Source organism: Cryptomeria japonica, unplaced genomic scaffold (genome assembly GCF_030272615.1).
Source record: "Cryptomeria japonica unplaced genomic scaffold, Sugi_1.0 HiC_scaffold_151, whole genome shotgun sequence".
NCBI classification, from domain to species: domain Eukaryota; kingdom Viridiplantae; phylum Streptophyta; class Pinopsida; order Cupressales; family Cupressaceae; genus Cryptomeria; species Cryptomeria japonica.
The window spans coordinates 192,501-207,166 of NW_026728973.1; the positions used below are offsets into that span (position 1 = coordinate 192,501).

The window sequence follows — 14,666 nt, forward strand, 5'->3', positions numbered from 1 at the left end:
GGATGGGGCGGGAAGGCCCCAACGGCTAGACGGAAGAGGCTTCAGGGCCACCTCGGAATGGTCCAAGCATCGGACGCGCTTGGGGCGACTGCCAGTGCCAACCCCTTATCCCGCGATGCGTCCGATACACAGATGGTTCCAAGGCGGCCGAGGAGCCTCACCGCATAGCAATCGGGGGTGCGAGGCGAGGGATGGGGCGGGAAGGCCCCAACGGCTAGACGGAAGAGGCTTCAGGGCCGCCTAGGAATGGTCCAAGCATCGGACACGCTTGGGGCGACTACCAGTGACAGCCCCCTATCCCGCGATGCGTCCGATACGAAGATGGTTCCAAGGCGGCCGAGGAGCCTCACCGCATAGCAATCGGGGTGCGAGGTGGGGGATGCGGCGAGATGGCCCCAACGGCTAGACGGAAGAGGCCACAGGGCCGCGTCGGAATAGTCCAAGCATCGGACGCGCTTGGGGCGACTACCAGTGACAACCCCTTATCCCGCGATGCGTCCGATACGAAGATAGTTCCAAGGCGGCCGAGGAGCCTCACCGCATAGCAATCGGGGTGCGAGGTGGGGGATGCGGCGAGATGGCCCCAACGGCTAGACGGAAGAGGCTGCAGGGCCGCCTCGGAATAGTCCAAGCATCGGACGCGCTTGGGGCCACTACCAGTGACAACCCCTTATCCCGCGATGCGTCCGATACGAAGATAGTTCCAAGGCGGCCGAAGAGCCTCACCGCATAGCAATCGGGGTGCGAGGTGGGGGATGCGGCGAGATGGCCCCAACGGCTAGACGGAAGAGGCCACAGGGCCGCCTCGGAATAGTCCAAGCATCGGACGCGCTTGGGGCGACTACCAGTGACAACCCCTTATCCCGCGATGCGTCCGATACGAAGATAGTTCCCAGGCGGCCGAGGAGCCTCACCGCATAGCAATCGGGGTGCGAGGCGAGGGATGCGGCGAGATGGCCCCAAAGGCTAGACGGAAGAGGCTGCAGGGCTGCCTCGGAATAGTCCAAGCATCGGACGCGCTTGGGGCGACTACCACTGCCAACCCCTTATCCCGCGATGCGTCCGATACACAGATAGTTCCGAGGCGGCCGAGGAGGTGGGGGATGCAGCGAGATGGCCCCAACGGCTAGACGGAAGAGGCTGCAGGGCCGCCTCGGAATAGTCCAAGCATCGGACGCGCTTGGGGCGACTACCAGTGACAACCCCTTATCCCGCGATGCGTCCGATACACAGATAGTTCCGAGGCGGCCAAGGAGCCTCACCGCATAGCAATCGTGGTGCGAGGTGGGGGATGCGGCGAGATGGCCCCAACGGCTAGACGGAAGAGGCTGCAGGGCCGCCTCGGAATGGTCCAAGCATCGGATGCGCTTGGGGCGACTACCACTGCCAACCCCTTATCCCGCGATGCGTCCGATACACAGATAGTTCCAAGGCGGCCGAGGAGCCTCACAGCATAGCAATCAGGGTGCGAGGCGAGGGATGCGGCGAGAAAGCCCCAACGGCTAGAGGGAAGAGGCTTCAGGTCCGCCTCGGAATGGTCCAAGCATCGGACGCGCTTGGGGCGACTACCAGTGACAACCCCTTATCCCGCGACGCGTCCGATACACAGATAGTTCCAAGGCGGCCGAGGAGCCTCACCGCATAGCAATCGGGGTGCGAGGCGAGGGATGCGGCGAGAAGGACCCAACGGCTACACGGAAGAGGCTTCGGGGCCGCCTCGGAATGGTCCAAGCATCGGACGCGCTTGGGGCGACTACCAGTGACAACCCCTTATCCCACGACGCGTCCGATACACAGATAGTTCCAAGGCGGCCGAGGAGCCTCACCGCATAGCAATCGGGGTGCGAGGCGAGGGATGCGGCGAGAACGACCCAACGGCTACACGGAAGAGGCTTCGGGGCCGCCTCGGAATGGTCCAAGCATCGGACGCGCTTGGGGCGACTACCAGTGACAACCCCTTATCCCGCGACGCGTCCGATACACAGATAGTTCCAAGGCGGCCGAGGAGCCTCACCGCATAGCAATCGGGGTGCGAGGCGAGGGATGCGGCGAGAAGGACCCAACGGCTAGACGGAAGAGGCTTCGGGTCCGCCTCGGAATGGTCCAAGCATCGGACGCGCTTGGGGCGACTACCAGTGACAACCCCTTATCCCGCGACGCGTCCGATACACAGATAGTTCCAAGGCGGCCGAGGAGCCTCACCGCATAGCAATCGGGGTGCGAGGCGAGGGATGCGGCGAGAAGGACCCAACGGCTAGACGGAAGAGGCTTCGGGTCCGCCTCGGAATGGTCCAAGCATCGGACGCGCTTGGGGCGACTACCAGTGACAACCCCTTATCCCGCGACGCGTCCGATACACAGATAGTTCCAAGGCGGCCGAGGAGCCTCACCGCATAGCAATCGGGGTGCGAGGCGAGGGATGCGGCGAGAAGGACCCAACGGCTAGACGGAAGAGGCTTCGGGTCCGCCTCGGAATGGTCCAAGCATCGGACGCGCTTGGGGCGACTACCAGTGACAACCCCTTATCCCGCGACGCGTCCGATACACAGATAGTTCCGAGGCGGCCGAGGAGCCTCACCGCATAGCAATCGGGGTGCGAGGCGAAGGATGCGGCGAGAAGGACCCAACGGCTAGACGGAAGAGGCTTCGGGTCCGCCTCGGAATGGTCCAAGCATCGGACGCGCTTGGGGCGACTACCAGTGACAACCCCTTATCCCGCGACGCGTCCGATACACAGATAGTTCCAAGGCGGCCGAGGAGCCTCACCGCATAGCAATCGGGGTGCGAGGCGAGGGATGCGGCGAGAAGGACCCAACGGCTAGACGGAAGAGGCTTCAGGGCCGCCTCGGAATGGTCCAAGCATCGAACGCGCTTGGGGCGACTACCAGTGACAACCCCTTATCCCGCGACGCGTCCGATACACAGATAGTTCCGAGGCGGCCGAGGAGCCTCACCGCATAGCAATCGGGGTGCGAGGCGAGGGATGCGGCGAGAAGGACCCAACGGCTAGACGGAAGAGGCTTCAGGGCCGCCTCGGAATGGTCCAAGCATCGGACGCGCTTGGGGCGACTACCAGTGACAACCCCTTATCCCGCGACGCGTCCGATACACAGATAGTTCCGAGGCGGCCGAGGAGCCTCACCGCATAGCAATCGGGGTGCGAGGCGAGGGATGCGGCGAGAAGGACCCAACGGCTAGACGGAAGAGGCTTCAGGGCCGCCTCGGAATGGTCCAAGCATCGGACGCGCTTGGGGCGACTACCAATGACAACCCCTTATCCCGCGACGCGTCCGATACACAGATAGTTCCGAGGCGGCCGAGGAGCCTCACCGCATAGCAATCGGGGTGCGAGGCGAGGGATGCGGCGAGAAGGACCCAACGGCTAGACGGAAGAGGCTTCAGGGCCGCCTCGGAATGGTCCAAGCATCGGACGCGCTTGGGGCGACTACCAGTGACAACCCCTTATCCCGCGACGCGTCCGATACACAGATAGTTCCGAGGCGGCCGAGGAGCCTCACCGCATAGCAATCGGGGTGCGAGGCGAGGGATGCGGCGAGAAGGACCCAACGGCTAGACGGAAGAGGCTTCAGGGCCGCCTCGGAATGGTCCAAGCATCGGACGCGCTTGGGGCGACTACCGTTGCCAACCCCTTATCCCGCGATGCGTCTGATACACAGATAGTTCCGAGGCGGCCGAGGAGCCTCACCGCATAGCAATCGGGTTGCGAGGCAGATTATTGGGAAGGGAACCCCCTGGGATGCGGCTCAAGCAGTGCCCAAAGGGACTGGAATGCGGAATCACATCGAGAGACCCAAATGCTATACGAGGGCTCAAATCGAATTATCGATTTGGCCACGACATGGACGCATCGGAACGACTACCTTTGCCGAACCACTCGCAATTGCATCCATACCGAAACCAATAGACATTTCCGTTAGAGCCCTCGCATAGCATTCGGGAATCTCGCATGCCCCTCTAAATCGACCAATGCTGGCGCTCAATGAAAATCCGAGCGCTACCACCGTTCGAGCGCCAGCATTGGTCGAGTTAGAGGGGCACGGGGGAGAATGCTCCAGTCAACACCTCCCCTATATAAGTTATTTGTCCGATTCTCGCACAACCGTAGTCTGCCTCGTCGAATCAAACAACGGTCCCAGATTCCGACTTCCGTTCCGTAGAGACCCAAAAGCTAGATGGAGGCTCGCAAGAAAGAGAGTCGGCGCATAGCAATCGGGTTTCTCGAACGTTTAGGGACCGAGCTCACTTGCGGATAGGGCAAAATCCGCCAAGCAACCCAAAAGCTAGACGGGGGCTCGAATCGAATCGCCTAGGCGGCCACAACAACGACGTGTTGGATCGACTACCAGTGCCAAACCATTCAGCAAGACTAGTCTGTGTCGAGGCCGGATAGAGATTCTCAGAGAGCGCCCGCATAGCATTTAGGAGACCTGCCGCGTCCCTCACACTCGACAAATGGTGGTGCACGTTTATAAATCCGAGCGATCCCAACCCTTTCAAGCACCAACATCGGTCGAGATAGAGGGGCACGGAGGGGGCTGCGTGAGACAACACAGTCCCCTATATAAGTTATTTGTCCGATTCTCACACATCCGAAGAATGGTCATCAAATCGGACAACAGCCCAAACTTCCGACTTCCGTCCCAGAAAGCCCAAGAGCTATCTAAAACGTTCATGGCCGGAACTCGATCGCGGCTATACCAGTCCGCCAAGCAACCCAAAAGCTAGACTGGAGCTCTAGTCGAATCACCTCTGTGGCCATTGCAAGGACGTGTTGGAGCGACTACCATTGCCGAACCATTCCGCAGGTCGAGTCCATACCAAGGCCGCATAGAGATTCACGATGAGCTCCTGCATAGCAATCAGGAGACTTGCCGTGTCCATCACAATCGATAAATCCTGGTGCAAGATTTTTGCATCCGAGCGCTCCAACCAGTCGAGCACCAGCATCAATCGACATAAACGGGCACGGGGGGAGGATGCTCGAGAACACTACCTCCCCTATATAAGTTATTTGTCCGATTCTCAAGCAGCCGAAGTCTGGTCATCGAATCGGGTCAAAGACCACAACTTCCGACTTTACCCACAATGCAAGTCATCGAATCGAACATCGGCCCCCGAGTCGGACTCCATGCGTATGTCAGGTCATCGGACCCAAATTCCGCCTTCCTGCGCATGGCGGGCCATCAATATCAACTCGGTCATCGGACCCAAACTCCGCCTTTTTGCGTATGGCACGCCTTCAAATCGGTCATCGGACCCAAATTCCGCCTTCCTGTGCATGGCGGGCCATCAACATCAACTCGGTCATCGGACCCAAATTCCGCCTTTCTGCGCATGGCACGCCATCAACTCGGTCATCGGACCCAAATTCCGCCTTCCTGCGCATGGCAGGTCATCGGACACAAATTCAGACCTCGCCAATATGCCTACGTATCGAATCGGTCATCGGACCCAACTTCCGACTTCATCCATACTGTAGGGTCTTTGAGGTTGGCGCGGTGCGCTCAACCCAGGGAGTCGACCCATCGAAGCATACACCTCCCCTATATAAGCTATTTGTCCGATTCCCACACCTGTGTAGTTTGCACCTCTGACCAGGACATCGACCCCAACTTCCGAACTCGACTGCAACGACGGCACCAGCGCCTTGGTGCGCACCTTGCGACGCACAGTCCCAACATTCGCCTTCCTGCACATGGCAGGTCATCGGACCCAAATTCCGACCTCGCGAGTATGCCTACATATCGAATCGGTCATCGGACCCAACTTCCGACTTCATCCATACCGTAGGGTCTTTGAGGTTGGCGCGGTGCGCTCAACCCGGGGAGTCGACCCAACGAAGCATACACCTCCCCTATATAAGCTATTTGTCCGATTCCCACACCTGTGTAGTTTGCACCTCCGATCAAGACATCGACCCCAACTTCCGAACTCGCCTCCAACGACCGAACCAGCGCCTTGGTGCGCACCTTGCAACGCACAGTGCCAACATTCGCCTTCCTGCACGTGGCAGGTCATCGGACCCAAATTCCGACCTCGCGAGTATGCCTACATATCGAATCGGTCATCGGACCCAACTTCCGACTTCATCCATACCGTAGGGTCTTTGAGGTTGGCGCGGTGCGCTCAACCCGGGGAGTCGACCCAACGAAGCATACACCTCCCCTATATAAGCTATTTGTCCGATTCCCACACCTGTGTAGCTTGCACCTCCGATCAGGACATCGACCCCAACTTCCGAACTCGACTAAAAAGACCGCACCAGCGCCTTGGTGTGCACCTTGCAACGCACAGTGTCAACATTCGCCTTCCTGCACATGGCAGGTCATCGGACCCAAATTCCGACCTCATGAGCATACCTACTAATCGAATCGGTCATCGGACCCAACTTCCGACTTCATCCATACCGTAGGGTCTTTGAGGTTGGCGCGGTGCGCTCAACCTGGGGAGTCGACCCATCGAAGCATACACCTCCCCTATATAAGCTATTTGTCCGATTCCGACACCTGTGTAGTTTGCACCTCCGCTCAGGACATCGACCCCAACTTCCGAACTCGCCTGCAACGACCGAACCAGCGCCTTGGTGTGCACCAAAAGTGCGCACTTTTGGAGGGCACTTTTGTGCGCTCCAAAGGTGCGCACTTTTGGAGGGCACTTTTCTGCGCTCCAAAGGTGCGCACTTTTGGAGGGCACTTTTTGGAGGGCACTTTTCTGCGCTCCAAAGGTGCGCACTTTTGGAGGGCACTTTTTGGAGGGCACTTTTCTGCGCTCCAAAGGTGCGCACTTTTGGAGGGCACTTTTTGGAGGGCACTTTTCTGCGCTCCAAAGGTGCGCACTTTTGGAGGGCACTTTTTGGAGGGCACTTTTCTGCGCTCCAAAGGTGCGCACTTTTGGAGGGCACTTTTTGGAGGGCACTTTTCTGCGCTCCAAAGGTGCGCACTTTTGGAGGGCACTTTTTGGAGGGCACTTTTCTGCGCTCCAAAGGTGCGCACTTTTGGAGGGCACTTTTTGGAGGGCACTTTTCTGCGCTCCAAAGGTGCGCACTTTTGGAGGGCACTTTTTGGAGGGCACTTTTCTGCGCTCCAAAGGTGCGCACTTTTGGAGGGCACTTTTTGGAGGGCACTTTTCTGCGCTCCAAAGGTGCGCACTTTTGGAGGGCACTTTTGTGCACTCCAAAGGTGCGCACTTTTGGAGGGCACTTTTCCTGTGCTCCAAAGGTGCACACCTAGGTGAGCACCTTCGACCACACCTTGTAGCACACCAAACTCTGACTTTCGACTTCATCCGCAATGCAGGGTCTTTGAGGTTGGCGCAATGCGCACAACCAGGGGAGTCGACCCATCAAACCCAACACCTCCCCTATATAAGCTATTTGTCTGATTCTCATACATGCGTAGCCTGCAGGAGCAATTAGGACATCGACCCCAACTTTCGGCTTCTAAACGAAAACAAGGTCTTTGAGGTTGGTGTAATGCGAACAACTAGGGGAGTCAACCCATCAAACCCAACACCTCCCCTATATAAGCTATTTGTCTGATTCTCATACATGTGTAGTCTACAGGAGCAATTAGGACATCGACCCCAACTTTTGACTTCTTAACGAAAACAAGGTCTTTGAGGTTGACGTAATGCGCACAACCAGGGGAGTCGACCCATCAAACCCAACACCTCCCCTATATAAGCTATTTGTCCGATTCTCATACATGTGTAGCCTGCAGGAGCCATTAGGACATTGACCCCAACTTTTGACTTCTTAACGAAAACAAGGTCTTTGAGGTTGGCGTAATGCGCACAACCAAGGGAGTTGACCCATCAAACCCAACACCTCCCCTATATAAGCTATTTGTCTGATTCTCATACATGTGTAGCCTGCAACAACGATTAGGACATCCACCCCAACTTCTGAATTCGTCTGCGTTGACCGCACCAAAGGTGCACGCCTTGGTGCTCACCAAAATCCGACTTCCGACTTCTTCTGCTATGCGGGGTCTTTGAGGTTGGCGCAGTGCGCACAACCAGGGGAGTCAACCCACCGAATGCAACACCTCCCCTATATAAGCTATTTGTCTGATTCTCATACATGCGTAGACTGCAGCAATGATTAGGACATCCACCCCAACTTTTGACTTCTTAAACAAGACAGGGTCTTTGAAGTTGGTGCAGTGCACACAACCAGGGGAGTCGACCCATCAAACGCAACACCTCCCCTATATAAAGCTATTTGTCCGATTCTCATACGTGTAGTCTGCAGCAGCGATTAGGACATCGACCCCAACTTCCGAATTCGTTTGCATTGACCGCACCAAAGGTGCACGCCTTGGTGTGCACCCTGGAGTGCACTTTGGTGCTCACCTCGGTGCACACTTTGGTGTGCACCTCGGTGTGCACCAAAGGTGCGCACCTTGGAGCGCACCAAAGGTGTACACTTTGGAGCGCACCACATAGGGTCTTTGAGAGGTTGGCGCAGTGCGCACACCAAGGTGGGTGTTGAGGTGCGTGCCGAGGTGGGTGGGTGCTAGGGTGCGCTCCATGGTGGGTGCCAGGGTGGGTGCGTGCTAGGGTGGATTCCAAAGAGGGTCATAGGGTGGGTGCCAAGGTGGGTTGGTGATATAGTGGGTTCAAAGGTGGGTACTAGGGTGGGTTCCAAGGTGGGTCACAAGTTGGGTGCCAGGATGCGTGGGTGTTAGGTTGGGTGCCAAGGTGGGCTCCTGCGTGGGTGGGTGCTAGGGTGGGTTTCAAGGTGGACGCGAGGGCGGGTGCCAAGGTGGGTAACAAGTTGGGTGTTAGGATGGGTGAGTGCTAGAGTGGGTGCCAAGGTGGGTGGGTGCTAAGGTGGATGCCAAGGTGGTTCACAGGGTGGGTGGGTTCTAGGGTGAGTTCCAAGGTGGGTCACAGGTTCAGTGCTAGGGTGGGTGTCAAGGCGGGTGTCGAGGTGCCTGGGTGCTAGGGTGTGGATGCCAATGTGGGTCATAGGGTGGGTACTAGGGTGGGCTGCAATGTGGGTGCCAAGGTGGGTAACATGCTCGGTGGGTTCTAAATTGGGTGCCAGGGTGGGTGTGCACCCACCTTGCCCGAGGTGGGTGCCAAGGTGCCAGTGTGGGTGGGTGCTAAGGTGGATGCCAAGGTGGGTGAGAAGGTGGGTGATAGGTTGAGTGGTAGGATGGGTGGGTGCCAAGATGGGTCACAGGGTGGGTGCAAGGGTGGGTAGGTGCTAGGGTTGGTGTCAGGGTGGGTGGGTGCTAGGTTGGGTTCCAAGGTGGGTGCGAGGGTGAGTGTCAAGGTGGGTCACAGGTTAGGTGCTAGGATGGGTGAGTGCTAGGGTGCAAAGGTGCCAGGGTGGGTGCTAGGATGGGTCGATGCTAGGGTGAGTGGCAAGGTGGGTCCACAAGTGTCAAGGTGGGTGCCGAGGTGGGTGCCAAGTCGGCGACTGCTATGGTGGATGCCAAGGTGGGTCACGGGGTGGGTGCCAAGTTGCTAGGTTGGGTTCCAAGGTGGGTGCCAACGTGGGTGCTAGGGTGCGTGGGTTAAAGGGTGTGTCACAACGTGGGTGCCAGGATGGGTGCGCACCCACACTGGCCAAGACGGGTGCGGGTGCAAGGTTGGGTTCCAAGCCCGGTCACAGGCTGGGTGCTAGGATGGGTGGGTGCCAAGGTGGGCACCAGGGTGGGTGCACCCACCCTGGCCAAGGTGGGTCACGGGGTGGGTCCTAGGGTGGGTAACGGGGTGGGTACTAAGGTGCGTGCCAAGGTGGGTCATAGGGTGGGTGCCAAGGTGGGCACCAGGGTGGGTGTGCACCAACCCTAGCCAGGGTAGGTCACGGGGTGGTTGTCGGGGTGGGCGTCAAGGAGCCAAGGTGGGTGGCAAGTAGCCAAGTTGCGTGCCAAGGTGGGTGTCGGGGTGGGTGCCAAGGATCCAAGGTGGGTGCCAAGGAACCAAGGTGGGTGTCTGGGTGGGTGCCGAGGTGGGAGCCAGGGTGGGTCCCAAGGTGAGTGCAAAGGTGGGTGCCAGGGTCAAGGTGAGTGCCAATGTGGGTTCCAAGGTGCCAGGGTCAGGGTGAGTGCCAATGTGGGTTCAAAGGTGCTAAGTTGGGTGCGAGGTTGGGTGCGAGGGTGGGTGGGTGCCAAGGTGTGCTAGGTGGAAGCCCGGGTGGGTCGGCATCCCATGGGTGTCGAGTTGGGTGCCTGATGGGTGCTTCTTGTCAAGTTTTAGTCGTCGGGACTCATTTCGAGCCTTAGAGGTCGTTTCTTGTCCGGTTGCCCTGTCTTCGACCTGGGAACCCAATTTTGGTCCTCGGGTCCCATTTTTTTTTGTCTCGCATCCCACTTTTGGCCTGTGGCCTTTTCGGGGTCGATTCTCGTTTTGGGCATCAGAGCATGTTTCTTCTCCTAAAACCCAATATTTGTTTATTAAGTCTCGGAACACATTTTTGTTCTCGTGGACCCATCATGGGTCTTGGAACGCATTTGTGGTCCTTGGGTCCCATTTTGCATCCCGAAACTTGTGTTTTGGTGCTTGATCCCTATTTTGGGTGCCCACCTTGCACCAAGTGCGCACCCGGGGCAAACCGAGCGCCTTGGTGCACCGGGGCAAGATCGAGCGTGCACCCGAGGCGCCCCGAACATGCACCAAGGTGCACTCGGCCCACATGTGAGCGCAGGTCGTTGCGCCCGAGGTGGTGTGTGGGCACCGCGTTGCAGACGGGACACTGCACGCACACGACGCCCCCTCCAGGTGCACGCACGTAGGCCGGGCCGGGTGCACACCCGACGCCCTAGCAAGGTGCGCGCACCCGGGCAGGGCTCACACTTGGCGAACGGGGCGCACTTCGCGAGGGAGGGTGTGCACCTCGACGGGGGTGGGTGGCCGGGGTGGATTCGCACGTGGGTCGCGGTTTGCTAAGTACACACTGCGACAAGCTCATAACGGGTGCGATCATACCAGCATTAGTGCACCGGATCCCATCAGAACTCCGCAGTTAAGCGCGCTTGGGCCGGAGTAGTACTGGGATGGGTGACCTCCCGGGAAGTCCCGGTGTTGCACCCTTTTTTAGTTTTTCGCCGGGCGTCGCAATGCTATTTGAATAAACCTTTTGCCCGTTTGCGTTCTCGTCGGGGCCGGGCCGGGCCGGGGTGCGCTGCCCGCACTACCGCGCGCGCGGGGGCGACACCGAGCGCGCACCCGAGGCACCCCGAGCACACAGGCCACGGTGCAACCCGGGCGTTGTGCGCGCACCCCGGTGCGCCCGAGGTGCTGCGCGCGCACCCAGGTGAAATCGGTGTGCACCTCGGCCAGTGCGCGCTCGGTCGAGTCGCGCACGTTGGCCAAGGTGCACGGTGATGTTTCTTACTCTAAGGTTCCGCACCAGACGCCCGGGACAGGTGAGCGAAGCTGGGCGGGGCCGGGTGCGCGGCCAGGGCAGGTGCACGCAGCTGGAGAGAGCTTTGGAGCACACTTCGGAGCGCACCAATGATGCGCTCCATTCAAAAGTTTCCTGAAAAGGCAAAAAAAGTTGAGATTATAGAATTTCCCACTTGAGAGATTGTAAAAAAAAAAAATTTAAAATGAAGGAAACGCGGGTGCCAAGGTGTGCGCAGCCCAGCCAAGGTGTGCGCACCAAGGCGCCCACCCTGGCGAAGGTGCACGCAAGGTGCGCACCCGAGGCAAACCGGACAATTAACCCAACTTTCGACTTCGCGCGCACCTTGGAGCGCACTTCGGAGCGCTCCTTGGTGCGCACCAATCTTGGGCACCTCGGAGTGCACCATGGCGCCCACCAAGGTGCGCACCCGGGGCAAACCGAGCTCCGACTTCGTGCGCACCTTGGAGCGCACGAAAGGTGCGCACCATGGCGCCCACCAAGGTGCGCAGCCCAGCCAAGGCGTGCGCATCAAGGTGCGCACCCTGGCGAAGGTGCGCACCCGGGGCAAACCGAGCTCCGACTTCGTGCGCACCTTGGAGCGCACAAAAGGTGCGCAACCCAGCCAAGGTGTGCGCACCCCGGTCAAACCGAGCTCCGAATCGTGCGCACCAGAGGTGCACGCCATCGTGCGCACCTTGGAGCACACTTCGGAGCCCTCCTTGGTGCGCGCCGATGTTGCGCACCTCGGAGCGCACCCGGGGAAAACAATGCAATTAACCCGACTTTCGACTTCGTGGGCACCTCGGAGCGCTCTCGGGTTCGCACCTCGGAGCACACCGAGGTGCGCACCTTTGATGCGCTGCCTTCACCAATTTCCAGAAAAGGCAAGAAAACATTGAGAAGGTGTGCGCACCGAGGTGCCCACCCTGGCGAAGGTGCACGCGAGGTGCGCACCCGGGGCAAACCGGGCTCCGACTTCGTGCACGCCGCACCTTGGAGCACACTTCGGAGCGCTCCTTGGTGCGCACCAGGGCGCGCAACCCAGCCGAGGTGCCCACCCCGGCGAAGGTGCACGCGAGGTGCGCACCCGGGGCAAACCGGGCTCCGACTTCGTGCACGCCATGGTGCCCACCGCGGCGAAGGTGCACGCGAGGTGCGCACCCGGGGCAAACCGGGCTCCGACTTCGTGCACGCCGCACCTTGGAGCACACTTCGGAGCGCTCCTTGGTGCGCACCATGGTGCCCACCAGGGCGCGCAACCCCGCCGAAGGTGCACGCGAGGTGCGCACCCGGGGCAAACCGGGCTCCGACTTCGTGCACGCCGCACCTTGGAGCACACTTCGGAGCGCTCCTTGGTGCGCACCATGGTGCCCACCAGGGCGCGCAACCCCGCCGAAGGTGCACGCGAGGTGCGCACCCGGGGCAAACCGGGCTCCGACTTCGTGCACGCCATGGTGCGCACCGCGGCGAAGGTGCGCACCCGGGGCAAACCGGGCTCCGACTTCGTGCACGCCGCACCTTGGAGCACACTTCGGAGCGCTCCTTGGTGCGCACCAGGGCGCGCAACCCAGCCGAGGTGCCCACCCCGGCGAAGGTGCACGCGAGGTGCGTACCCGGGGCAAACCGGGCTCCGACTTCGTGCACGCCGCACCTTGGAGCACACTTCGGAGCGCTCCTTGGTGCGCACCATGGTGCCCACCAGGCCGCGCAACCCAGCCAAGGTGTGCGCACCAAGGTGCACGCGAGGTGCGCACCCGGGGCAAACCGGGGTCCGACTTCGTGCACGCCGCACCTTGGAGCACACATCGGGGCGCTCCCGGGTTCGCACCGGCGTTGCGCACCGTGGTGGGCACCTCGGAGCACACCAAGGTGGGCAGCGAGGTGCGCACCTTTGATGCGATGCCTTCACTAATTTCCATAAAAGGCAAAAAAAAAACGAGATTTTAAAATTTCCGTTTTGAAAGATAGTGAGAAAAAGGGAATGCTGGTGCCATCTTGAGCCCGCCCTGGTGCGCAGCCCAGCCAAGGTGTGCGCACCAAGGTGCCCACCCTGGCGAAGGTGCGCGCCCGGGCAATTAACCCAACTTCCAACTTCGCGCGCGCCAGGGTGGGAGCGCACCCAACAACCGGGCCTGGGAAGAGCCAATGCGAGAAACCCCACCAAACGCTCTGACAAAAAAAGAGGGGGCGCTCCAGTAACCCCGCTTCGGAGCGCACCCTGGGCAAACCCAGCCAAGGTGCCCACCCCGGCCAAGGTGCAGGCGAGGTGCGCACCCGGGGCAAACCGGGCTCCGACAACGTGCACGCCGCACCTTGGAGCACACTTCGTAGCGCTCCCGGGTGCGCACCTCAGAGCACACCAAGGTGGGCAGCGAGGTGCGCACCTTTGATGCGCTGCCTTCACTAATTTCCAGAAAAGGCAAAAAAAAAAGGAGATTTTAAAATTTCCGTTTTGAAAGATAGTGAAAAAAACGGAACGCGCGTGCCATCTTGAGCCCGCCCTGGTGCGCAGCCCAGGTAAGGTGCCCACCCTGGCAAAGGTGCGCACCCGGGCAATTAACCCTACTTCCGACTTCGTGCGCGCCAGGGTGGCAACCGGGCCTCGGAAGAGCCAATGCGAGAAACCCCACCAAACGCTCCGACAAAAAAAGAGGCGGCGCTCCAATAACCCCGCTTCGGAGCGCAGCCGGGGCAAACCCAGCCAAGGTGCCCACCCCGACGAAGGTGCACGCGAGGTGCGCACCCGGGGCAAACCGGGCTCCGACAACGTGCACGCAGCACCTTGGAGCACACTTCGAAGCACTCCCGGGTGCCCACCGGCGTTGCGCACCGTGGTGGGCAGCGAGGTGCGCACCTTTGATGCGCTGCCTTCACTAATTTCCAGAAAAAGGCAAAAAAAAATGAGATTTTAAAATTTCCGTTTTGAAAGATAGTGAAAAAAAAGGAACGCGGGTGCCATCTTGAGCCCGCCCTGGTGCGCAGCCCAGGCAAGGCATGCGCACCAAGGTGCCCACCCGAGGTGCACACCCGGGGCAAACCGGGCTCCGACTTCGTGCAGGCCGCACCTTGGAGCACACTTCGGAGCGCTCCTTGGTGCGCACCATGGTGCCCACCAGGGCGCGCAACCCAGCCAAGGTCTGCACACCAAGGTGCCCACCCCGGCGAAGGTGCACGCGAGGTGCGCACCCGGGGCAAACCGGGCTCCGACTTCGTGCACGCCATGGTGCCCACCGCGGCGAAGGTGCACGCGAGGTGCGCACCCGGGGCAAACCGGGCTCCGACTTCG

The 14,666-nt window shown here is 60.0% G+C and overlaps 1 non-coding gene across 1 annotated transcript; it reads left to right on the forward strand.

The window, feature by feature from the left end:
- Positions 1–10,945: 10,945 nt before the first annotated feature.
- Positions 10,946–11,064, forward strand: LOC131866611 (5S ribosomal RNA). The gene has a single exon (XR_009365212.1). It is a non-coding gene; the product is annotated as a 5S ribosomal RNA (ribosomal RNA).
- The last annotated feature ends 3,602 nt before the right edge of the window (positions 11,065–14,666 follow it).